The sequence below is a fragment of the Coffea arabica genome, chromosome 11e, assembly GCF_036785885.1.
Source record: "Coffea arabica cultivar ET-39 chromosome 11e, Coffea Arabica ET-39 HiFi, whole genome shotgun sequence".
NCBI lineage: Eukaryota > Viridiplantae > Streptophyta > Magnoliopsida > Gentianales > Rubiaceae > Coffea > Coffea arabica.
In genome coordinates, this window is record NC_092331.1 from 21,401,268 (window position 1) to 21,426,902 (window position 25,635).

The following is a 25,635-nucleotide window of genomic DNA, read 5'->3' on the forward strand; positions in this document are numbered from 1 at the left end:
AATAGATGATTTTTGGAGGAGGCAAGTTAATTTGGAAATTGTCTAAATTCAACAAGCACAAATATGATTGGTGCATCAACATGCTAAAATAGGTTTATATTTAGGATCCGTTTTTAGTTGCGATAACTCATTCAAAAGTACTTGTCTAATAGAGATTTTAATAAAAATACTTATTAACTATTTAAGTGTTTTTAAATATATTGTTTGGAGACATAGTTCAATAAGTGATTATTGTATTAGACAATATATAATTTGAAAATTTTTAAATGTATTTATCTCTTTATTTAGTTTATAATTAGGATAAAATGATTAAATTTAATGTTTTAGTTTTAAAATTACAAAATATACTTTAAAAACACCAAATTTGAGCTTTTGATATTAGTGCATTTCACGTAAAAAAAACTCTACTCCCAATATTATGAGATAATGTTTACCACAACGGTTTAAAAGTATTTTTAACATCTAAAAGTGTATTTTTATCAAAAGCACAGCAATCCCAAACGGAGCTTTAAGTGTATTAGCGTTTGCCCACTAAATACCAAATAGGAAAAGTTTGCCCATTGAGTATGGGATAGGAAAATCCAAGTATAAAAGTTTCTATAGCTAACAATGAAGTCCGAATTTCTTTTTTTCACTTTTCATAGTTTTGTTTAACATTTATATTTGAACTTTTTATTTTTGTGAAAAATCAATTTTTATAAAAAAAATTACACATAAGTGCTAACCTTTTTTTGCCTTTTTTGTTGTCAAAACACGCAAAACAGCAGTAGATATATTGCTTAACACAAATCTTTCATGTAAGCAAAAAATTCTCACTTTGAGAGCACTCACTCTACTATAGAAGATAAATCTCCCTTGTGGGTGCACGGAACCTTTTCAAAATTTTCAAAATTTCTAAAGGGAAAATCGTTCAAAACGTTTCTCACATTTTTTAAAATGATTTTTCATCCATCATTTTTAAGAATGTGTTTTTACATCCCTTACAAATTCATATTGATTAAATTTACTCCCTATCTAGATTTACGACTAGTTTTTTATCGGAATCCACCACATGCCTAGCACGTGATCATTTTTTAAGGGTAAAATCAACAAATCAAAATTTACATAATCCAATCCATAGTCCCTTACATTTCAAAAAATGAATTATTTTGTCCCTCGCATTTTACAAAATGAATTGTTTCGTCCCCTACATTTTACAAAATAAATTTTTTCATCCCTCATATTTTACCAAATAAATTTTTTCATCCCTCATTGATTATGTATACGAATAAATTTTTTAAAAAATTAATATTTATTTATTTATTTGATTTCACTTGAACAATATGAATAGCATGTAATATATCTCTATTTGATTTTGTCTGAACGTACTGCTCAGCTGAAATTAAAATAGATATTTATAGGGGATTAAAAAAATTATTAGTTTTTTACTCATGTTCATTCCTTTTATTTAAAATTGAAAACAAAGAAAACATTTAATTCTAAACATTATCAAGCATTTATATTGAATTAAATTTGGACAGAAAAATAAACAAAGGAAAAGTATGACAAAAAAAGTAAGTGATTGGCACTTTCAAATTTTAAGATAATCATAAGGCAAGAAATTCAACTGTTGGTTTTAAAGGTAGCGAATGAAAGTTTCAGATTTAAACTATAATTTGTTAGCATAATTATAGAATTCAAATTAACACCGATTAATTAAATGGTCTTATTACATAACTTAATAAATGAATTATTACCAAAATGGAACAGACTACAAATATTGAATAGATTCACATGGTGAAATCAAATATATATATATGGGTTTAAAATAAAATTGTTAGATTTAAACCTATGTATATATCTATTGAATAGCATATGTACAACTACAATTAGTCTGTTTAGGTGAAATCAAATAGAGATATATTACATGCTATTTGTACTGTTTAGGTGAAATCAAATAGATATATACATGGATATAAAAAAAAAAACTATTCGTACACATAGTCAATAAAAAGTGAAAAAATTCATTTTGTAAAATGTGAGGGATGAAAAAATTTATTTTGTGAAATGTGAGGGACCAAACAATTCATTTTGTGAAATGTAAGGGACTATAGATGGATTACGTAAATTTTGATTTGACAATTTTGCCTCTAAAAAATGATCACATACAAGGCACGTGATGAATTCCGGTAAAAAACTAGCCGAAAATTTAGGTAGGAATCAAATTTGACCAATGTAAATTTGTCTGGGACATAAAATTATACTTTTAAAAGTGAGAGACAAAAAAATCATTTTACAAAATATGAGGAACGTTTTGAATGATTCTTCCATTTCTAAACCTCCAAAAGTTTCAAATTCCAAAGTTTCATCATGGTTAGGTCTAGGAAACTCTGAGAAAATATTTTATCATTTGAGCTTAACCCACTTATTGATATGCTTTCATGGCATAATTCTTTCAATTATTGGATTGAGACTTTAAGAAGTGAAGTACCATGGGCAGGGCAACTTAGTTTGTGTTTTTCCTTTCCCTTTTAGTCTAGTTTTTTTCGTTTTTGTCTAGTCTTCCATTTGATATTCCATAGCTTTAGTTCAGTTTCTAACCTTCCGGGAAATCCGTTTTATAACAATTTAAATCAGATGGCCGATGACTAGGGAAGGGGCATTGTAAATAGTCTCTAGTGATTTTTTTCTCTGTCCTGTTTTTCACCACGCAGTTCTACCTAGATAATATCCTAAGGAATATCATTTAGACGATGGAGAACTTGGAAAAGATAATGCAAAAAATCTCGCTATTCAACAAAGAATATAGTGGAGTGAGCCTTGAAGTGGGAGAGGTCACTAAAGGGGTAGAAGAATGTAACCAAAGCTTGACAGGGAAAATTTGGGGATAAAAGATAGCAAATGTGGCTAGAATAAAAAGTTTTGCAACCAATATGTGGCATCAACCAAAGAACCTGAGGGTCACAGAAATCAAAGCAAATATGTTCTAATTTTTTTTTTTACTAGTAAGTCAGAAATGGCAAGGGCAATAAGTGGAAAGCCATGCATGATATATGATAGGCAACCGTTGGTTCTACAAAAATGGAGGGAAAGTTTGAATGATGACGAAAAAGCTTTTAGCAAAACCTAATATGGGATCTAGAATTTGCCGCTACATTGGATTACAAAGGAGGCAGGGAGGAAAATTGGAAGCATCTTCCCAGGAGTAAAAGAGATAATCATCCCGGGCCCCGGGAGGGGGGGACGGGGGAGGGAGTAAAGAGGGGAGACATGTTAGAATCCTTGCTGAAATTGACTTAAACATGGCTTTACTATGGTGAACCACAATTAAATCTAATGGCAAAATGAGATGGGTGGATTTTAAATATGAGAAAGGCCCTGATTTCTACTTTTGTTGTGGAAAACTTGGTCATAATTAGAAAAATTGCAACATTAAAGGAACAAAGATGAACTGCATGACACAATTTGGAAATTATATGAGGACAAGTTTCCCTAGAAGTCTGAATAGGAAAAATTAGAATGGGAAAGAATATAACCATGAAGAGAAGCAAACGAATAAAAACCAAGATAATAGAGGAGAGAAAAGATTCAAGCAAAACTTATTCCTAACTTACATAGAAGGATTTCATAGGACTAATGATGGGGGAAATGGGACTTAAAGACTATGAAGGAACAAATGAACAGGGAATCATAAAGATAATTAAAGGTGATTAGATAACTAAAGAAGATGAGGATAATAGCAATAGGAAAGGGGCCACAACCAGTGCAAGTGAGATTAAGAATAAGACCGAAGGGAGAAAAAAATAGTATAATTGAACACGCTATAGATACAAATAAGAATGAGGACACTAGTGTCAAAAGAGTTAATAAACTATAGAATCTAGATCATGATTTAATGTGGATAGAGGGGAACCAGGGATTGGAAACTGTCATGGGAACTGATGGAACTCCAAGAAACAAGGTAAATAATGTGATAGGTGTGGAGATAGGAAAAAGTAGGAAGGAAAGGCATATAAGTAATACAAAAAATAGGAGATGGGTCAAAAAATAATAATAGTTGTAAAAGGCTAGTGTAGGAAGTAGGAAGAAGGAGACCATTGCAGGATATCACTAACCTGTGAGAGAGGGGGAAACCTAGTAAGAGAAAAGTCAATCTAATTGATGAACAAGATGATAGAATGAGAGAGGAGAAAAGGTATCTAAAAAAGTACAAAACTGCTGATTTGTGTGATACTATTATGGAGTTGATTTAGGTGGTGGAACTCCATCTATTGAAAAATTTGGAGCACAGTTAAAATATATGGGTCCATTACAAACATTTGTTTGAATCATAGAGAGTAAAGATGTTTTATATCGTTTGAGTCTTGTGTCTCTTAATGCTAAATATATTGGAGCATCTACGCCTAAATGGAATAAAGGTTTTACAGCAATTTGGATTAAACCTATATGAATATATCGATATCCTTTACTTAAATATTTTTGAATTGTACTATGATTTAATAATGGAATTGATTGATATTCTTCTTGAATAGATATTGTTTCGAAATACTATCCGAATTCAAGTCCTGAGAAGAGTTGAAAGAAATGCAGAATTTATCCAACATTACAAACAACAAAATAAGCAATTATCTGACCAACTTAAAGATATTGTTTATTAATATTGCAGGAATATGGATTCAAAAGCAGGGAATTCCAGGCCAAAGACTCCTCAAGATTATGGTGTTGAGAGTGGGATAAATCCACAGAAAAATCCACTGAAAATACCTATTTCACCAAGCCATTTACTCAACATATTACTCTAACCAGATTTCAAGAAATACCTTTATACTCTACACTCAGTCAAATTACCCAAAGAATCTTTCCTCCAAAATGCTTTTGGCAACCAAATGATCCCTCAAAAAATTTGGATTATTATGAATTAATTCTTACAGATACTCAATCTGTAGAAATATTTCCAATTCCAGATAGAAAAAATCCAAATATAGTCAGCCATTCAAAATGTATAATAAAGAAAGTTTGTTCTCCCAATGAATGGACTTCTCTTTATTCCAAAAAATCCTTTTCAGTTAGATTCATTCCAGATGGATTTACATATCAAGACTACAAAATGGCATGGTATCGTGCTTTCCTTTTTAGATCATTCAATCATTCATGGTTTTTCACATTCAAAGAAAGTAGTAGCAGAGAATTTCCAATTTGGTTCAATCATTGGTGGAAATGGTTTGGACCACAACCAGAAATTCTACCTCCAAACGTGCTCATGGGATTTCAGACATATCTAAAAAGAGCAAAGGGGGAAGAATATACAAGGCCAATTTTATTTCATATGGAGTTCAAAGTTCCATGGATCTTTTGCTGGAGTTTCAAGATCCATCAAGAATTAGAAAAGCCACTTCCAATGTCATTGGTCAGAGAATTCAAAATTAAATGGTGGACAGGATTCAATCAAGAATTTGGAGATCAAGTGAACGTCATCAGATTCCTAACTACAGGAGACAAACTCAAATGGACAAAACAGCTACCTACTCCATGGTGGAGAAGTTGTTGTAGTAGGTATTGGATTAGTTGGAGTAGGTAGAAAAGCCACTTCCAAAGCTTCCGTTGTTTGCAAATTTTTGTAAGTCCAAATACTTATGATTATTACTTGTTTTATTTGCCTGGGTAGAAGTGGTATCAGAGCCACATTAAGACTGCATATTTAGACTTTGGATTTATTACTTTATTTGAATTACGTTTCTATTTCAATTTGGCTAATTTATGCATTTATGTTTACCTATTTTATTAAACTTTTACTAAAATCGTTGGTAAGACTTGATGCCTTGTAAGACCGTTGGTAAGTCCAGGATAGGATGTTCCATGCATAGTGCTCGGTTGTTCCAGGTTAAGTAAAAATTTAATTAAATATAAAACATGGCTGCATTTCTTAGACAATTTAAAATAGGATCTAATTCAAAGCAAGCTAATATAGTACAAAGTCATGAATATCATATGCCCATAAATAATTCAGATTGGACAATTCCAGAAGAAAAAAAGAACATATTTATAGAATAGGCCCTTTAGATTTCAAAACCGCTTTATCAGTTAAAACTCATGAAGAAACAATATCTATTCAAGAAGAATATCAATCAATTCCATTATTAAATCATAGTACAATTCAAAATATTTAAGTAAAGGATATCGATATATTCATATAGGTTTAATCCAAATTGCTGTAAAACCTTTATTCCATTTAGGAGTAGATGCTCCAATATATTTAGCATTAAGAGACACAAGACTCAAACGATATAAAACATCTTTACTCTCTATGATTCAAACAAATGTTTGTAATGGACCCATATATTTTAACTGTGCTCCAAATTTTTCAATAGATCTAACTGACCCACATATTCTGAATTCAGTCATATTAGATATTCATTTACAAGGAAATGAATTTGAAAAACACACAAAGAATTTTGCAATAATATATAGAATATATTATAGACCTTTATCATCACATTTAAATCCCAAATTTATAATGACTCCAACACTTAAGGAAGAAACAACTTTATTACAAGTAGATGCAGATAGACCAACAACTTATACACCAAAAAGATTAAAATGGAATGAAATAACAATACCAAGTGAATTTGAAATAAAAAATCCACAAATAGCAAGAAATATAGAACAAACTACTGCAGAAGATATTATAGAAAAACCTAATGGAAATACTTTAATAAGATTCGCTTCATTAAGAGAAAGACCTGGTTCAAGTTACTCATGGTTACCAGCTAGACATTCAAATTATGAATCCACTGAAATAAATTTTCCCATAGAAAATACTTCAACCTTTAAATATAAAACCCCAGTTCCAGAAGTAATAAATCAAAATCAAAATCAAACAGAATATTCTCCAACACATTCACAAATGAGAGGAGAAATAAATGTTATAAGTAAACCTTATATAATAAATCATAAATATCTACAAGAAGATTTTGAAGATGAAGAAAATACAGACAAAAGAATTTGGTTCTTTCAACTAGAATCTGAATACAAGAATAAATTAATTATAGAATGGAAAAATGAATTAGATAAACAAAAATTTGATTTTCCTTTCTTTACATGGTTAACATTTTATATGTCAAAATTAGGAATAAATGATATATATAATACAACTCAAATAAATGTTCAAACTAATTTATATAAAAAATGGAAGTTAAAAGACGACCAAATTATAACGTCAATACATCCTCCATTACAAGAAGTAAAAATAAATATAGGACAAGGAGATATAATAGCCTCACCTTTTAAAAAGGGTAGGGAAGCTGAATCAAGTACAAATAATACACTAAATTTAGAAGATATTAAAAAAGTATACCAACAGAATAATTATACAAATCAAATTCTTCATACAATTTCCCAACATATAGAAATATTAAATACAAAAATAGATACATTAAAGAAACCAGATTTAAAGTTTCCAAATGATATTTCAGCACCACATTTTCAACCTAGAAGTTTGACAAAAGAAAAGGAACAAGATTTAGTACAAAATATTAATAATCAAAAGATAAATGCTACAGACAATATATTAAATAAAATATCTCACGCATTACAAAACTTAAGAGAAGTAAAACCTTCAACACCTAAAACAAATACTTTAAATCAAATTATAGAAAACAATTTAACTGAGGAATTCAAAAATTCAAGTGAAGAATCAATAAATTCAGATCTAGAAGAAAATATAATATTACCTATAGAAACTCAATTTGAAGAAGAAGGAGATAATCAATTAAATAGAATAAGAAGAAGAAGGATAAATGATAATACCAATAAAAATTGGAGAATGGTAAGTACAAAAAATTATTATCCAAGACCTAGTCCTCCGGATATTCAATACGAAGAAAGATCAAAATTTCGTACCACTAAATATGATGGAGATTCAATTTATGAATGGAATATAGATGGAAAAGCTGAATATGAAGTATTAAATAATTTGCAAGAAATGGGAATGGCTAGACTTGCTTATAAAATTAAAAATATTCAAGAAAGAAATATTGCAACATTATTAGTTTCAGGATTCACTGGACAATTAAAAAATTGGTGGGATAATGCTCTAACATTACAGGATAAATTATCAATATTAGAACATACCCAAGAAATTGAAGATGATCAAGGAAATATTCAAATACAATCAGATGCTGCAGAATTCCTAATAGTAACAATAGTAATGTATTTCATAGGAAATCCAAAAGAAGAATTGAATTCTAATAAAACATTTTTAACAAATTTAAGATGTCCTACATTATCAGACTTTAGATGGTATAAAGATATGTTTTTAACAAATGTATTAAGAAGACCAGATTGTAATGCTTCATTCTGGAAAGAAAGATTCATAACAGGATTACCAAGTTTATTCTCACAAAGAATAATAGATAGTTTACAAAAAGAAATGGGAACAGATGTAATCTCATTTGAGAATATTACTTTTGGACAATTATTTGCATTTGTTAAAAAAGAAGGATTAATGTTATGTTCAGAATTAAGATTACAAATAAAATATGGTTCTAAAACCAAGGAAGTAGGATCATTTTGTGATGCATTTGGAATTAAAAGAATTAAATCACCCTCAGCATACAAAAAGAAAGTTAAAAAATATAATAAAAATTTAAAATATAAAAGACCTAAAGAAGATAAACCAGAAAGAAAGAGAAAGTTTATTAAAAGAAAAATTGTTTGTTATAAATGTGGAAAAATAGGTCATAAAGCAAACAAATGTAAATTGAAAGAAAAAATTACAGAAATATGTGCAGACGAAGAAGAAATTAAAAATAAATTAATAAATTTATTGATAAATGAAAAAGATCCAAGTACTGAAGAAGATTATTATGATGATATATCTAGTTCAGAAAGTGAAGAAAATTGTAATTGTATTAATACTCCAAAGTATATAAATGTAATAACTAAAAAAGAAGATAAAGAATTTTTATTAGATATGATAGAAAAGATAGAAGATCCAATAGCTAAAAAGGAATATTTAGAAAGATTAAAAAGTTTAATCATTCAAGAAGATAAAATGCCAAAAATAATAGAACCTTTTAGTATCTCGAAATTAATAGATAAATATCCAAATATAAACATAATGAAAAAAGAAACTACCAAAGATCTTCAAACAGAAATTAATAATCTAAAAATACAAGTAAAACAGTTACAAAAAGAGATTATAGAATTAAAAACAAAAGATTTAGAAATAGAAGCAAAATTAACATTATTAGAAGACCAGCCTTCAACTTCTAATTCAAAAACAGAAGAAATAAATATATCAGAAAAACCTACAAATGAACTTCAATATATAAATATTATAGAAAGAATGACATTCCAAAAATGGTTTGCTTTAGTAACTATTACAGTTGAAGATTTTAAAGAAACATATGTAGCTCTAATAGATAGTGGAGCGGATACAAGTTGTATTAAAGAAGGAATAATTCCTACTAAATTTTGTGAAAAAACAAAAGAAACATTAATGGCAGCAAATGGAGAAAATTTACAAGTAACACATAAATTTACAAAAGGATCAATATGTAATAATGAATATTGCATTAGACATAATTTTATAATTGTAAAAAATATAAATCGTGATGTAATATTAGGAACACCCTTTTTAATTCAAATATATCCATTTTTTGTAAGTCATGAAGGAATTTCAATAAATATAATGGGAAAAACGATTATATTTAGATTTTTAACCCCAGTAAAACAAAGAGAAATACATATATTACAAACCTCTTCTATTTATAAAACAATAAATAGTATTACTAAAGTACAACAACAAATAAATTATATAAAAGAAGAGAAATCTTATTTAAAAATTGAGGAACAATTAAAAGAAGAAAAGGTACAAAAAAGAATTTTAGAAATAGAAAAACTATTACAACACGAAATATGTGCTGATATTCCTAATGCTTTTTGGGATAGAAAACAACATATGGTAGAATTACCCTATGAAACAGGATTCAATGAAAAAAATATTCCAACAAAGGCTAGACCTATACAAATGAATTTTGAATTACTAGAATTTTGTAAAAAAGAAATAAAAGCATTAATGGATAAAAAATTAATAACCCCTTCTAAATCACCATGGAGTTGTGCTGCATTTTATGTCATGAATCAAGCAGAAAAAGAACGAGGAGTTCCAAGATTAGTAATAAATTATAAACCATTAAATAAAGTATTACAATGGATTAGATATCCTATTCCCAATAAAAAAGATTTGCTTAATAGATTATTTAAAGCAAAGATATTTTCAAAATTTGATTTAAAATCAGGATATTGGCAGATATTAATAAATCCAAAAGATAGATACAAAACAGCATTCACAACACCTTTTGGACATTATGAGTGGAATGTAATGCCATTTGGATTAAAAAATGCACCATCAGAATTTCAAAATATAATGAATGACATTTTCAATCCTTATAGTTCATTTAGTATAGTTTATATTGATGATGTATTAATATTTTCTGAATCATTAGAACAGCATTTTAAACATTTGAATATATTCTTAAAAATAGTTAAGAAAAATGGATTAGTAGTTTCTGCACCAAAAATGAAATTATTCCAAACAAAAATAAGATTTTTAGGACATGACATATACCAAGGAACAATAAAACCAATCAATAGAGCTCTAGAATTCATTACTAAATTTCCAGATGAAATAAAAGATAAAAATCAATTACAAAGATTTTTAGGATGCTTAAATTATGTAGCAGATTTCTTTCCCAAATTAAGACAAGAATGCTCTATATTATTTAATAGATTAAAGAAAAATCCAAAGCCATGGACAGAAGAACATACTCAAAAAATAAAATATTTAAAAGAGAAAATTAAATCCTTGCCGTGTTTATGTTTACCACATCCTAAAGCATTCATGATAGTTGAAACAGATGCATCAGAATTAGGATATGGGGGAATATTAAAACAAAAATTAGAAGAGTCAAAAGAAGAGTTAGTTAGATTTCATTCAGGAACCTGGTCTGATCCTCAAAAGAATTATTCAACTATTAAAAAAGAAATTTTATCAATAGTTTTATGTATATCAAAATTTCAAGATGATTTATATAACAAGAAATTTTTAATAAGAATAGACTGTAAATCTGCAAAAGAGATTTTACAAAAAGATGTTCAAAATATAGTTTCAAAACAAATATTTGCTAGATGGCAAGCTATTTTATCTGTTTTTGACTTTGATATAGAATTCATTAAAGGAGAAAATAATTCATTACCAGATTTTCTTACTAGAGAATTTTTACAAGGACATGGATCGTGAATTGATGGCTCAAAGAACAGATCGAGAATATACCAATTATTTGAGAGCTCTGATATTGGATTCATATAAATATCTACAAGAAGATTTTGAAGATGAAGAAAATACAGACAAAAGAATTTGGTTCTTTCAACTAGAATCTGAATACAAGAATAAATTAATTATAGAATGGAAAAATGAATTAGATAAACAAAAATTTGATTTTCCTTTCTTTACATGGTTAACATTTTATATGTCAAAATTAGGAATAAATGATATATATAATACAACTCAAATAAATGTTCAAACTAATTTATATAAAAAATGGAAGCTAAAAGACGACCAAATTATAACGTCAATACATCCTCCATTACAAGAAGTAAAAATAAATATAGGACAAGGAGATATAATAGCCTCACCTTTTAAAAATGGTAGGGAAGCTGAATCAAGTACAAATAATACACTAAATTTAGAAGATATTAAAAAAGTATACCAACAGAATAATTATACAAATCAAATTCTTCATACAATTTCCCAACATATAGAAATATTAAATACAAAAATAGATACATTAAAGAAACCAGATTTAAAGTTTCCAAATGATATTTCAGCACCACATTTTCAACCTAGAAGTTTGACAAAAGAAAAGGAACAAGATTTAGTACAAAATATTAATAATCAAAAGATAAATGCTACAGACAATATATTAAATAAAATATCTCACGCATTACAAAACTTAACAGAAGTAAAACCTTCAACACCTAAAATAAATACTTTAGATCAAATTATAGAAAACAATTTAACTGAGGAATTCGAAAATTCAAGTGAAGAATCAATAAATTCAGATCTAGAAGAAAATATAATATTACCTATAGAAACTCAATTTGAAGAAGAAGGAGATAATCAATTAAATAGAATAAGAAGAAGAAGGATAAATGATAATACCAATAAAAATTGGAGAATGGTAAGTACAAAAAATTATTATCCAAGACCTAGTCCTCCGGATATTCAATACGAAGAAAGATCAAAATTTCGTACCACTAAATATGATGGAGATTCAATTTATGAATGGAATATAGATGGAAAAGCTGAATATGAAGTATTAAATATTTTGCAAGAAATGGGAATGGCTAGACTTGCTTATAAAATTAAAAATATTCAAGAAAGAAATATTGCAACATTATTAGTTTCAGGATTCCAAGAAGATTTTGAAAATTTTGGAATAAAAATATTCCAGGATTCCAAGAATTTGCCGCTACATTGGATTACAAAGGAGGCAGGGAGGAAAATTGGAAGCATCTTCCCAGGAGTAAAAGAGATAATCATCCCGGGCCCCGGGAGGGGGGGACGGGGGAGGGAGTAAAGAGGGGAGACATGTTAGAATCCTTGCTGAAATTGACTTAAACATGGCTTTACTATGGTGAACCACAATTAAATCTAATGGCAAAATGAGATGGGTGGATTTTAAATATGAGAAAGGCCCTGATTTCTACTTTTGTTGTGGAAAACTTGGTCATAATTAGAAAAATTGCAACATTAAAGGAACAAAGATGAACTGCATGACACAATTTGGAAATTATATGAGGACAAGTTTCCCTAGAAGTCTGAATAGGAAAAATTAGAATGGGAAAGAATATAACCATGAAGAGAAGCAAACGAATAAAAACCAAGATAATAGAGGAGAGAAAAGATTCAAGCAAAACTTATTCCTAACTTACATAGAAGGATTTCATAGGACTAATGATGGGGGAAATGGGACTTAAAGACTATGAAGGAACAAATGAACAGGGAATCATAAAGATAATTAAAGGTGATTAGATAACTAAAGAAGATGAGGATAATAGCAATAGGAAAGGGGCCACAACCAGTGCAAGTGAGATTAAGAATAAGACCGAAGGGAGAAAAAAATAGTATAATTGAACACGCTATAGATACAAATAAGAATGAGGACACTAGTGTCAAAAGAGTTAATAAACTATAGAATCTAGATCATGATTTAATGTGGATAGAGGGGAACCAGGGATTGGAAACTGTCATGGGAACTGATGGAACTCCAAGAAACAAGGTAAATAATGTGATAGGTGTGGAGATAGGAAAAAGTAGGAAGGAAAGGCATATAAGTAATACAAAAAATAGGAGATGGGTCAAAAAATAATAATAGTTGTAAAAGGCTAGTGTAGGAAGTAGGAAGAAGGAGACCATTGCAGGATATCACTAACCTGTGAGAGAGGGGGAAACCTAGTAAGAGAAAAGTCAATCTAATTGATGAACAAGATGATAGAATGAGAGAGGAGAAAAGGTATCTAAAAAAGTACAAAACTGCTGATTTGTGTGATACTATTATGGAGTTGATTTAGGTGGTGGAACTCCATCTATTGAAAAATTTGGAGCACAGTTAAAATATATGGGTCCATTACAAACATTTGTTTGAATCATAGAGAGTAAAGATGTTTTATATCGTTTGAGTCTTGTGTCTCTTAATGCTAAATATATTGGAGCATCTACGCCTAAATGGAATAAAGGTTTTACAGCAATTTGGATTAAACCTATATGAATATATCGATATCCTTTACTTAAATATTTTTGAATTGTACTATGATTTAATAATGGAATTGATTGATATTCTTCTTGAATAGATATTGTTTCGAAATACTATCCGAATTCAAGTCCTGAGAAGAGTTGAAAGAAATGCAGAATTTATCCAACATTACAAACAACAAAATAAGCAATTATCTGACCAACTTAAAGATATTGTTTATTAATATTGCAGGAATATGGATTCAAAAGCAGGGAATTCCAGGCCAAAGACTCCTCAAGATTATGGTGTTGAGAGTGGGATAAATCCACAGAAAAATCCACTGAAAATACCTATTTCACCAAGCCATTTACTCAACATATTACTCTAACCAGATTTCAAGAAATACCTTTATACTCTACACTCAGTCAAATTACCCAAAGAATCTTTCCTCCAAAATGCTTTTGGCAACCAAATGATCCCTCAAAAAATTTGGATTATTATGAATTAATTCTTACAGATACTCAATCTGTAGAAATATTTCCAATTCCAGATAGAAAAAATCCAAATATAGTCAGCCATTCAAAATGTATAATAAAGAAAGTTTGTTCTCCCAATGAATGGACTTCTCTTTATTCCAAAAAATCCTTTTCAGTTAGATTCATTCCAGATGGATTTACATATCAAGACTACAAAATGGCATGGTATCGTGCTTTCCTTTTTAGATCATTCAATCATTCATGGTTTTTCACATTCAAAGAAAGTAGTAGCAGAGAATTTCCAATTTGGTTCAATCATTGGTGGAAATGGTTTGGACCACAACCAGAAATTCTACCTCCAAACGTGCTCATGGGATTTCAGACATATCTAAAAAGAGCAAAGGGGGAAGAATATACAAGGCCAATTTTATTTCATATGGAGTTCAAAGTTCCATGGATCTTTTGCTGGAGTTTCAAGATCCATCAAGAATTAGAAAAGCCACTTCCAATGTCATTGGTCAGAGAATTCAAAATTAAATGGTGGACAGGATTCAATCAAGAATTTGGAGATCAAGTGAACGTCATCAGATTCCTAACTACAGGAGACAAACTCAAATGGACAAAACAGCTACCTACTCCATGGTGGAGAAGTTGTTGTAGTAGGTATTGGATTAGTTGGAGTAGGTAGAAAAGCCACTTCCAAAGCTTCCGTTGTTTGCAAATTTTTGTAAGTCCAAATACTTATGATTATTACTTGTTTTATTTGCCTGGGTAGAAGTGGTATCAGAGCCACATTAAGACTGCATATTTAGACTTTGGATTTATTACTTTATTTGAATTACGTTTCTATTTCAATTTGGCTAATTTATGCATTTATGTTTACCTATTTTATTAAACTTTTACTAAAATCGTTGGTAAGACTTGATGCCTTGTAAGACCGTTGGTAAGTCCAGGATAGGATGTTCCATGCATAGTGCTCGGTTGTTCCAGGTTAAGTAAAAATTTAATTAAATATAAAACATGGCTGCATTTCTTAGACAATTTAAAATAGGATCTAATTCAAAGCAAGCTAATATAGTACAAAGTCATGAATATCATATGCCCATAAATAATTCAGATTGGACAATTCCAGAAGAAAAAAAGAACATATTTATAGAATAGGCCCTTTAGATTTCAAAACCGCTTTATCAGTTAAAACTCATGAAGAAACAATATCTATTCAAGAAGAATATCAATCAATTCCATTATTAAATCATAGTACAATTCAAAATATTTAAGTAAAGGATATCGATATATTCATATAGGTTTAATCCAAATTGCTGTAAAACCTTTATTCCATTTAGGAGTAGATGCTCCAATATATTTAGCATTAAGAGACACAAGACTCAAACGATATAAAACATCTTTACTCTCTATGATTCAAACAAATGTTTGTAATGGACCCATATATTTTAACTGTGCTCCAAATTTTTCAATAGATCTAACTGACCCACATATTCTGAATTCAGTCATATTAGATATTCATTTACAAGGAAATGAATTTGAAAAACACACAAAGAATTTTGCAATAATATATAGAATATATTATAGACCTTTATCATCACATTTAAATCCCAAATTTATAATGACTCCAACACTTAAGGAAGAAACAACTTTATTACAAGTAGATGCAGATAGACCAACAACTTATACACCAAAAAGATTAAAATGGAATGAAATAACAATACCAAGTGAATTTGAAATAAAAAATCCACAAATAGCAAGAAATATAGAACAAACTACTGCAGAAGATATTATAGAAAAACCTAATGGAAATACTTTAATAAGATTCGCTTCATTAAGAGAAAGACCTGGTTCAAGTTACTCATGGTTACCAGCTAGACATTCAAATTATGAATCCACTGAAATAAATTTTCCCATAGAAAATACTTCAACCTTTAAATATAAAACCCCAGTTCCAGAAGTAATAAATCAAAATCAAAATCAAACAGAATATTCTCCAACACATTCACAAATGAGAGGAGAAATAAATGTTATAAGTAAACCTTATATAATAAATCATAAATATCTACAAGAAGATTTTGAAGATGAAGAAAATACAGACAAAAGAATTTGGTTCTTTCAACTAGAATCTGAATACAAGAATAAATTAATTATAGAATGGAAAAATGAATTAGATAAACAAAAATTTGATTTTCCTTTCTTTACATGGTTAACATTTTATATGTCAAAATTAGGAATAAATGATATATATAATACAACTCAAATAAATGTTCAAACTAATTTATATAAAAAATGGAAGTTAAAAGACGACCAAATTATAACGTCAATACATCCTCCATTACAAGAAGTAAAAATAAATATAGGACAAGGAGATATAATAGCCTCACCTTTTAAAAAGGGTAGGGAAGCTGAATCAAGTACAAATAATACACTAAATTTAGAAGATATTAAAAAAGTATACCAACAGAATAATTATACAAATCAAATTCTTCATACAATTTCCCAACATATAGAAATATTAAATACAAAAATAGATACATTAAAGAAACCAGATTTAAAGTTTCCAAATGATATTTCAGCACCACATTTTCAACCTAGAAGTTTGACAAAAGAAAAGGAACAAGATTTAGTACAAAATATTAATAATCAAAAGATAAATGCTACAGACAATATATTAAATAAAATATCTCACGCATTACAAAACTTAAGAGAAGTAAAACCTTCAACACCTAAAACAAATACTTTAAATCAAATTATAGAAAACAATTTAACTGAGGAATTCAAAAATTCAAGTGAAGAATCAATAAATTCAGATCTAGAAGAAAATATAATATTACCTATAGAAACTCAATTTGAAGAAGAAGGAGATAATCAATTAAATAGAATAAGAAGAAGAAGGATAAATGATAATACCAATAAAAATTGGAGAATGGTAAGTACAAAAAATTATTATCCAAGACCTAGTCCTCCGGATATTCAATACGAAGAAAGATCAAAATTTCGTACCACTAAATATGATGGAGATTCAATTTATGAATGGAATATAGATGGAAAAGCTGAATATGAAGTATTAAATAATTTGCAAGAAATGGGAATGGCTAGACTTGCTTATAAAATTAAAAATATTCAAGAAAGAAATATTGCAACATTATTAGTTTCAGGATTCACTGGACAATTAAAAAATTGGTGGGATAATGCTCTAACATTACAGGATAAATTATCAATATTAGAACATACCCAAGAAATTGAAGATGATCAAGGAAATATTCAAATACAATCAGATGCTGCAGAATTCCTAATAGTAACAATAGTAATGTATTTCATAGGAAATCCAAAAGAAGAATTGAATTCTAATAAAACATTTTTAACAAATTTAAGATGTCCTACATTATCAGACTTTAGATGGTATAAAGATATGTTTTTAACAAATGTATTAAGAAGACCAGATTGTAATGCTTCATTCTGGAAAGAAAGATTCATAACAGGATTACCAAGTTTATTCTCACAAAGAATAATAGATAGTTTACAAAAAGAAATGGGAACAGATGTAATCTCATTTGAGAATATTACTTTTGGACAATTATTTGCATTTGTTAAAAAAGAAGGATTAATGTTATGTTCAGAATTAAGATTACAAATAAAATATGGTTCTAAAACCAAGGAAGTAGGATCATTTTGTGATGCATTTGGAATTAAAAGAATTAAATCACCCTCAGCATACAAAAAGAAAGTTAAAAAATATAATAAAAATTTAAAATATAAAAGACCTAAAGAAGATAAACCAGAAAGAAAGAGAAAGTTTATTAAAAGAAAAATTGTTTGTTATAAATGTGGAAAAATAGGTCATAAAGCAAACAAATGTAAATTGAAAGAAAAAATTACAGAAATATGTGCAGACGAAGAAGAAATTAAAAATAAATTAATAAATTTATTGATAAATGAAAAAGATCCAAGTACTGAAGAAGATTATTATGATGATATATCTAGTTCAGAAAGTGAAGAAAATTGTAATTGTATTAATACTCCAAAGTATATAAATGTAATAACTAAAAAAGAAGATAAAGAATTTTTATTAGATATGATAGAAAAGATAGAAGATCCAATAGCTAAAAAGGAATATTTAGAAAGATTAAAAAGTTTAATCATTCAAGAAGATAAAATGCCAAAAATAATAGAACCTTTTAGTATCTCGAAATTAATAGATAAATATCCAAATATAAACATAATGAAAAAAGAAACTACCAAAGATCTTCAAACAGAAATTAATAATCTAAAAATACAAGTAAAACAGTTACAAAAAGAGATTATAGAATTAAAAACAAAAGATTTAGAAATAGAAGCAAAATTAACATTATTAGAAGACCAGCCTTCAACTTCTAATTCAAAAACAGAAGAAATAAATATATCAGAAAAACCTACAAATGAACTTCAATATATAAATATTATAGAAAGAATGACATTCCAAAAATGGTTTGCTTTAGTAACTATTACAGTTGAAGATTTTAAAGAAACATATGTAGCTCTAATAGATAGTGGAGCGGATACAAGTTGTATTAAAGAAGGAATAATTCCTACTAAATTTTGTGAAAAAACAAAAGAAACATTAATGGCAGCAAATGGAGAAAATTTACAAGTAACACATAAATTTACAAAAGGATCAATATGTAATAATGAATATTGCATTAGACATAATTTTATAATTGTAAAAAATATAAATCGTGATGTAATATTAGGAACACCCTTTTTAATTCAAATATATCCATTTTTTGTAAGTCATGAAGGAATTTCAATAAATATAATGGGAAAAACGATTATATTTAGATTTTTAACCCCAGTAAAACAAAGAGAAATACATATATTACAAACCTCTTCTATTTATAAAACAATAAATAGTATTACTAAAGTACAACAACAAATAAATTATATAAAAGAAGAGAAATCTTATTTAAAAATTGAGGAACAATTAAAAGAAGAAAAGGTACAAAAAAGAATTTTAGAAATAGAAAAACTATTACAACACGAAATATGTGCTGATATTCCTAATGCTTTTTGGGATAGAAAACAACATATGGTAGAATTACCCTATGAAACAGGATTCAATGAAAAAAATATTCCAACAAAGGCTAGACCTATACAAATGAATTTTGAATTACTAGAATTTTGTAAAAAAGAAATAAAAGCATTAATGGATAAAAAATTAATAACCCCTTCTAAATCACCATGGAGTTGTGCTGCATTTTATGTCATGAATCAAGCAGAAAAAGAACGAGGAGTTCCAAGATTAGTAATAAATTATAAACCATTAAATAAAGTATTACAATGGATTAGATATCCTATTCCCAATAAAAAAGATTTGCTTAATAGATTATTTAAAGCAAAGATATTTTCAAAATTTGATTTAAAATCAGGATATTGGCAGATATTAATAAATCCAAAAGATAGATACAAAACAGCATTCACAACACCTTTTGGACATTATGAGTGGAATGTAATGCCATTTGGATTAAAAAATGCACCATCAGAATTTCAAAATATAATGAATGACATTTTCAATCCTTATAGTTCATTTAGTATAGTTTATATTGATGATGTATTAATATTTTCTGAATCATTAGAACAGCATTTTAAACATTTGAATATATTCTTAAAAATAGTTAAGAAAAATGGATTAGTAGTTTCTGCACCAAAAATGAAATTATTCCAAACAAAAATAAGATTTTTAGGACATGACATATACCAAGGAACAATAAAACCAATCAATAGAGCTCTAGAATTCATTACTAAATTTCCAGATGAAATAAAAGATAAAAATCAATTACAAAGATTTTTAGGATGCTTAAATTATGTAGCAGATTTCTTTCCCAAATTAAGACAAGAATGCTCTATATTATTTAATAGATTAAAGAAAAATCCAAAGCCATGGACAGAAGAACATACTCAAAAAATAAAATATTTAAAAGAGAAAATTAAATCCTTGCCGTGTTTATGTTTACCACATCCTAAAGCATTCATGATAGTTGAAACAGATGCATCAGAATTAGGATATGGGGGAATATTAAAACAAAAATTAGAAGAGTCAAAAGAAGAGTTAGTTAGATTTCATTCAGGAACCTGGTCTGATCCTCAAAAGAATTATTCAACTATTAAAAAAGAAATTTTATCAATAGTTTTATGTATATCAAAATTTCAAGATGATTTATATAACAAGAAATTTTTAATAAGAATAGACTGTAAATCTGCAAAAGAGATTTTACAAAAAGATGTTCAAAATATAGTTTCAAAACAAATATTTGCTAGATGGCAAGCTATTTTATCTGTTTTTGACTTTGATATAGAATTCATTAAAGGAGAAAATAATTCATTACCAGATTTTCTTACTAGAGAATTTTTACAAGGACATGGATCGTGAATTGATGGCTCAAAGAACAGATCGAGAATATACCAATTATTTGAGAGCTCTGATATTGGATTCATATAAATATCTACAAGAAGATTTTGAAGATGAAGAAAATACAGACAAAAGAATTTGGTTCTTTCAACTAGAATCTGAATACAAGAATAAATTAATTATAGAATGGAAAAATGAATTAGATAAACAAAAATTTGATTTTCCTTTCTTTACATGGTTAACATTTTATATGTCAAAATTAGGAATAAATGATATATATAATACAACTCAAATAAATGTTCAAACTAATTTATATAAAAAATGGAAGCTAAAAGACGACCAAATTATAACGTCAATACATCCTCCATTACAAGAAGTAAAAATAAATATAGGACAAGGAGATATAATAGCCTCACCTTTTAAAAATGGTAGGGAAGCTGAATCAAGTACAAATAATACACTAAATTTAGAAGATATTAAAAAAGTATACCAACAGAATAATTATACAAATCAAATTCTTCATACAATTTCCCAACATATAGAAATATTAAATACAAAAATAGATACATTAAAGAAACCAGATTTAAAGTTTCCAAATGATATTTCAGCACCACATTTTCAACCTAGAAGTTTGACAAAAGAAAAGGAACAAGATTTAGTACAAAATATTAATAATCAAAAGATAAATGCTACAGACAATATATTAAATAAAATATCTCACGCATTACAAAACTTAACAGAAGTAAAACCTTCAACACCTAAAATAAATACTTTAGATCAAATTATAGAAAACAATTTAACTGAGGAATTCGAAAATTCAAGTGAAGAATCAATAAATTCAGATCTAGAAGAAAATATAATATTACCTATAGAAACTCAATTTGAAGAAGAAGGAGATAATCAATTAAATAGAATAAGAAGAAGAAGGATAAATGATAATACCAATAAAAATTGGAGAATGGTAAGTACAAAAAATTATTATCCAAGACCTAGTCCTCCGGATATTCAATACGAAGAAAGATCAAAATTTCGTACCACTAAATATGATGGAGATTCAATTTATGAATGGAATATAGATGGAAAAGCTGAATATGAAGTATTAAATATTTTGCAAGAAATGGGAATGGCTAGACTTGCTTATAAAATTAAAAATATTCAAGAAAGAAATATTGCAACATTATTAGTTTCAGGATTCCAAGAAGATTTTGAAAATTTTGGAATAAAAATATTCCAGGATTCCAAGAATTTGCCGCTACATTGGATTACAAAGGAGGCAGGGAGGAAAATTGGAAGCATCTTCCCAGGAGTAAAAGAGATAATCATCCCGGGCCCCGGGAGGGGGGGACGGGGGAGGGAGTAAAGAGGGGAGACATGTTAGAATCCTTGCTGAAATTGACTTAAACATGGCTTTACTATGGTGAACCACAATTAAATCTAATGGCAAAATGAGATGGGTGGATTTTAAATATGAGAAAGGCCCTGATTTCTACTTTTGTTGTGGAAAACTTGGTCATAATTAGAAAAATTGCAACATTAAAGGAACAAAGATGAACTGCATGACACAATTTGGAAATTATATGAGGACAAGTTTCCCTAGAAGTCTGAATAGGAAAAATTAGAATGGGAAAGAATATAACCATGAAGAGAAGCAAACGAATAAAAACCAAGATAATAGAGGAGAGAAAAGATTCAAGCAAAACTTATTCCTAACTTACATAGAAGGATTTCATAGGACTAATGATGGGGGAAATGGGACTTAAAGACTATGAAGGAACAAATGAACAGGGAATCATAAAGATAATTAAAGGTGATTAGATAACTAAAGAAGATGAGGATAATAGCAATAGGAAAGGGGCCACAACCAGTGCAAGTGAGATTAAGAATAAGACCGAAGGGAGAAAAAAATAGTATAATTGAACACGCTATAGATACAAATAAGAATGAGGACACTAGTGTCAAAAGAGTTAATAAACTATAGAATCTAGATCATGATTTAATGTGGATAGAGGGGAACCAGGGATTGGAAACTGTCATGGGAACTGATGGAACTCCAAGAAACAAGGTAAATAATGTGATAGGTGTGGAGATAGGAAAAAGTAGGAAGGAAAGGCATATAAGTAATACAAAAAATAGGAGATGGGTCAAAAAATAATAATAGTTGTAAAAGGCTAGTGTAGGAAGTAGGAAGAAGGAGACCATTGCAGGATATCACTAACCTGTGAGAGAGGGGGAAACCTAGTAAGAGAAAAGTCAATCTAATTGATGAACAAGATGATAGAATGAGAGAGGAGAAAAGGTATCTAAAAAAGTACAAAACTGCTGATTTGTGTGATACTATTATGGAGTTGATTTAGGTGGTGGAACTCCATCTATTGAAAAATTTGGAGCACAGTTAAAATATATGGGTCCATTACAAACATTTGTTTGAATCATAGAGAGTAAAGATGTTTTATATCGTTTGAGTCTTGTGTCTCTTAATGCTAAATATATTGGAGCATCTACGCCTAAATGGAATAAAGGTTTTACAGCAATTTGGATTAAACCTATATGAATATATCGATATCCTTTACTTAAATATTTTTGAATTGTACTATGATTTAATAATGGAATTGATTGATATTCTTCTTGAATAGATATTGTTTCGAAATACTATCCGAATTCAAGTCCTGAGAAGAGTTGAAAGAAATGCAGAATTTATCCAACATTACAAACAACAAAATAAGCAATTATCTGACCAACTTAAAGATATTGTTTATTAATATTGCAGGAATATGGATTCAAAAGCAGGGAATTCCAGGCCAAAGACTCCTCAAGATTATGGTGTTGAGAGTGGGATAAATCCACAGAAAAATCCACTGAAAATACCTATTTCACCAAGCCATTTACTCAACATATTACTCTAACCAGATTTCAAGAAATACCTTTATACTCTACACTCAGTCAAATTACCCAAAGAATCTTTCCTCCAAAATGCTTTTGGCAACCAAATGATCCCTCAAAAAATTTGGATTATTATGAATTAATTCTTACAGATACTCAATCTGTAGAAATATTTCCAATTCCAGATAGAAAAAATCCAAATATAGTCAGCCATTCAAAATGTATAATAAAGAAAGTTTGTTCTCCCAATGAATGGACTTCTCTTTATTCCAAAAAATCCTTTTCAGTTAGATTCATTCCAGATGGATTTACATATCAAGACTACAAAATGGCATGGTATCGTGCTTTCCTTTTTAGATCATTCAATCATTCATGGTTTTTCACATTCAAAGAAAGTAGTAGCAGAGAATTTCCAATTTGGTTCAATCATTGGTGGAAATGGTTTGGACCACAACCAGAAATTCTACCTCCAAACGTGCTCATGGGATTTCAGACATATCTAAAAAGAGCAAAGGGGGAAGAATATACAAGGCCAATTTTATTTCATATGGAGTTCAAAGTTCCATGGATCTTTTGCTGGAGTTTCAAGATCCATCAAGAATTAGAAAAGCCACTTCCAATGTCATTGGTCAGAGAATTCAAAATTAAATGGTGGACAGGATTCAATCAAGAATTTGGAGATCAAGTGAACGTCATCAGATTCCTAACTACAGGAGACAAACTCAAATGGACAAAACAGCTACCTACTCCATGGTGGAGAAGTTGTTGTAGTAGGTATTGGATTAGTTGGAGTAGGTAGAAAAGCCACTTCCAAAGCTTCCGTTGTTTGCAAATTTTTGTAAGTCCAAATACTTATGATTATTACTTGTTTTATTTGCCTGGGTAGAAGTGGTATCAGAGCCACATTAAGACTGCATATTTAGACTTTGGATTTATTACTTTATTTGAATTACGTTTCTATTTCAATTTGGCTAATTTATGCATTTATGTTTACCTATTTTATTAAACTTTTACTAAAATCGTTGGTAAGACTTGATGCCTTGTAAGACCGTTGGTAAGTCCAGGATAGGATGTTCCATGCATAGTGCTCGGTTGTTCCAGGTTAAGTAAAAATTTAATTAAATATAAAACATGGCTGCATTTCTTAGACAATTTAAAATAGGATCTAATTCAAAGCAAGCTAATATAGTACAAAGTCATGAATATCATATGCCCATAAATAATTCAGATTGGACAATTCCAGAAGAAAAAAAGAACATATTTATAGAATAGGCCCTTTAGATTTCAAAACCGCTTTATCAGTTAAAACTCATGAAGAAACAATATCTATTCAAGAAGAATATCAATCAATTCCATTATTAAATCATAGTACAATTCAAAATATTTAAGTAAAGGATATCGATATATTCATATAGGTTTAATCCAAATTGCTGTAAAACCTTTATTCCATTTAGGAGTAGATGCTCCAATATATTTAGCATTAAGAGACACAAGACTCAAACGATATAAAACATCTTTACTCTCTATGATTCAAACAAATGTTTGTAATGGACCCATATATTTTAACTGTGCTCCAAATTTTTCAATAGATCTAACTGACCCACATATTCTGAATTCAGTCATATTAGATATTCATTTACAAGGAAATGAATTTGAAAAACACACAAAGAATTTTGCAATAATATATAGAATATATTATAGACCTTTATCATCACATTTAAATCCCAAATTTATAATGACTCCAACACTTAAGGAAGAAACAACTTTATTACAAGTAGATGCAGATAGACCAACAACTTATACACCAAAAAGATTAAAATGGAATGAAATAACAATACCAAGTGAATTTGAAATAAAAAATCCACAAATAGCAAGAAATATAGAACAAACTACTGCAGAAGATATTATAGAAAAACCTAATGGAAATACTTTAATAAGATTCGCTTCATTAAGAGAAAGACCTGGTTCAAGTTACTCATGGTTACCAGCTAGACATTCAAATTATGAATCCACTGAAATAAATTTTCCCATAGAAAATACTTCAACCTTTAAATATAAAACCCCAGTTCCAGAAGTAATAAATCAAAATCAAAATCAAACAGAATATTCTCCA